The sequence below is a fragment of the Oryctolagus cuniculus genome, chromosome 8 (genome assembly GCF_051225735.1).
Source record: "Oryctolagus cuniculus isolate XC-2025 breed Fujian yellow rabbit chromosome 8, ASM5122573v1, whole genome shotgun sequence".
NCBI classification, from domain to species: domain Eukaryota; kingdom Metazoa; phylum Chordata; class Mammalia; order Lagomorpha; family Leporidae; genus Oryctolagus; species Oryctolagus cuniculus.
In genome coordinates this window covers 11730782-11733926 of record NC_142874.1, presented here as the reverse complement: position 1 = coordinate 11733926, position 3145 = coordinate 11730782, and the positions used below count along the sequence as shown (strand labels likewise).

General features: G+C 47.7%; 1 pseudogene; it reads left to right on the top strand.

The window, feature by feature from the left end:
- The first annotated feature begins 353 nt into the window (after positions 1-353).
- LOC100349283 (E3 ubiquitin-protein ligase RING2 pseudogene) lies at positions 354-1220 on the top strand (annotated as a pseudogene).
- Positions 1221-3145: the final 1925 nt, after the last annotated feature.

Sequence of the window (3145 nt, the reverse complement as noted above, 5' to 3'; positions counted from 1 at the left end):
GGGGTGCAGGGCCCAAGCACTTGGGCCATCCTCCACTGCACTCCCTGGCCATAGCAGAGAGCTGGCCTGGAAGAGGGGCAACCGGGACAGAATCCGGCGCCCCGACCGGGACTAGAACCCGGGGTGCTGGCGCCGCAAGGCGGAGGATTAGCCTAGTGAGCCGCGGCGCCAGCGAGAGAGAGAGATATTTTAAGAGTCTCATGCAATTGTGGAATTTTGGTGAGTTCAAAATCTGATGGACTAGGCTGGGGATTCAGGGAGGAGCTGCAGTTGGAAGTCAAACGTAGCCTGTTTTCGGAATTTCTTTTCCCTGGGAGAGGTCAGTGTTTGTATTAAGGTCCTCACCCGATTGGATGGGGCCCACTCACCTTAGATATCATCTGATTCACACAAAGTCTACTCATGAAAGTGCTGGTCTCACCAAGCAGTGCTTGCACCGTTTCTGCACAGACTGCCTCATCACAGCCCTGAGAATTGGCAACAAAGAATGTCCCACCTGTCAGAAAAAGCTAGTTTCCAAAAGATCACTCAGGCCAGATCCAAACTTTGATGCACTCATCAGCAAAATTTATCCGAGTCGTGATGAGTATGAAGCTCATCAAGAGAGAGTGTTAGCCAGGATCAACAAGCACAACAATGAGCAAGCCCTGAGCCCCAGCATCGAGGAGGGACTGAAGATGCAGGCCATGAGCAGCTTACAGCGAGAAAGAAACAGCAGATCAAAAATGGTAGTGGAGTAGAAGTGTAGTGATGCACCCACCCACAGCAACCAGGAAGCAGGCCCTAGTAACAAACGGACCAAAACCTCTGGTGATTCTGGCCTGGAGCTGGATAACAACAATGCATCAGTGGCCATTGATCCAGTGATGGATGGGGCTAGTGAAACTGAATTAGTATTCAGGCCTCATCCCGTGCTTATGGAAACAGATGACAGTGCACAAACAAGATACATAAAAACTTCAGGTAATGCCACTGTTGATCACTTATCCAAGTATCTGGCTGTAAGGTTAGCTTTAGAAGAACCTCGAAGCAAAGGAGAATCAAATCAGATGAACCTTGATACAGACAGTGAGAAGCAGTACACCATCTACATCACAACAGCCAGTGGCCAGTTCACTGTCTTAAATGGCTCTTTTTCTCTGGAATTGGTCAGCGAGAAATACTAGAAAGTGAACAAGCCCGTGGGACTTTATTATGCATCCACAAAGGAGAACAAATGAGCTTTAAAAACCATTTACGAGATGGAACTTTTTTATAGCCCATTTCTTCAATTTTTTTTTTTGACAGGCAGAGTGGACAGTGAGAGAAAGGTCTTCCTTTGCCATTGGTTCACCCTCTAATGGCCGCCGCGGCTGGCGCACTGCGCTGATCCGAAGCCAGGAGCCAGGTGCTTCTCCTGGTCTCCTATACGGGTGCAGGGCCCAAGGACCTGGGCCATCCTCCACTGCACTCCCGGGCCACAGCAGAGAGCTGGCCTGGAAGAGGGGCAACCAGGACAGAATCCGGCGCCCTAACCAGGACTAGAACCCAGGGTGCAGGCGCCGCAGATGGAGGATTAGCCTAGTGAGCCGCGGCGCCAGCCCCATTTCTTTAATATTAAAACTGTACCATCATTGCTTCTAAAAAAAAAGTGTTGGTCTCAACAAGGTCAAGGATAATATTTTATCGTGTTTGGACGTGATGGGCCAGCCAGCCGAACTGACATTAAGGTATCCACCATTCCTTCTCCAAAGAATGTCCTGAACATTGGATGATTTGCTATGTGATGGCCAGTATTGTGGGGCATGGATTAAGCCATTGCTTGCAACACAGGCATTCCATGTGGGGCTGAGTCCTCCTGGCAACTCTACTTCTGATCCAGCTCCCTGTTTATGAGCCTGGGAAGACAGCAGAAGATGGCCTGAGTTCTTGAGCCCCTGCTGCTCACATGGGAGACCTGGATGGAGTTCTGGTTTCTGGCCTCAGAATGACACAGTCTGTTTTTTTTCAGCCATTTGTGCCATGAGCCAGCAAATGGAAGATCTCTCTGTCTCTCCCTCTGTCATTATGCCTTTCAAACAAATAAATAAATCTTTAAATTTAAAAAAAAATGATTTACTATATGTAAAGCACTTTATATGTTAACTCCTATCATCATTGCTATTGTTCTTTTTTTATTTTTTATTTTTGACAGGCAGAGTAGACAGTGAGAGAGAGACAGAGAGAAAGGTCTTCCTTTTTGCAGTTGGTTCACCCTCCAATGGCTGCCGCGGCCGGCACGCTATGGCCGGCGCATCGTGCTGATCCAAAGCCAGGAGCCAGGTGCTTCTCCTGGTCTCCCATGCGGGTTCAGGGCCCAAGCACTTGGGCCATCCTCCACTGCCTTCCAGGGCCATAGCAGAGAGCTGGCCTGGAAGAGGGGCAGCCGGGACAGAATCCGGCGCCCCGACTGGGACTAGAACCCGGTGTGCCGGCGCCGCAGGCAGAGGATTAGCCTAGTGAGCCGTGGCGCCGGCCATGACCATTATTTTATTGCATGTATAGGGCACATTTCTACTATTTAAATGACGGGAGAAAAATTTTGATTAGTTGTGAAAAACAGCAGACTTGATGTAGATAAGAGATGTTCTCATTCAAGTTGAAACTCTGAAGAGAAATACATTTACCCACCTAAACCAAGGTAAATACACATAAAAAATTTTTACATTGCTTTCCTTGGAACTTTTAGAGATGCAACTCTGTCCCTTCCAGTGAATTTAAAAAATTCAATTTCACAAATCTATTCAGGAAAAATGGCTTGTTTTCTTCCAAAGTTAAAAAGTGTATTCTTTATCATCCTTTCCCCCTTTCTCTCTTTTGATAGTGCTGGAAAATCAGCATAAAACAAAGGCCTAACTCATAAAACCGTAGGCAGCTGCATAGTTACATTACACACACCTAGTTCAGCTGGAGAAGTTCATTACAACCGGCAAAGTCATGAATGATGTGCATTTCCCAAATGGATTTGGCCTTCCACACAATAAATCATTCATGAGTGTGCAAGGTTCTAGCCTCCTCTCTCCTCTCTGCACCTGCTTCCATGTCAGATTCTGCCTGGCTTTGGCACTCACACACTGATCTGACAACCAAAGCCCAGAGTTCAGAGATCAGCGCTTCCTGCGTTGAC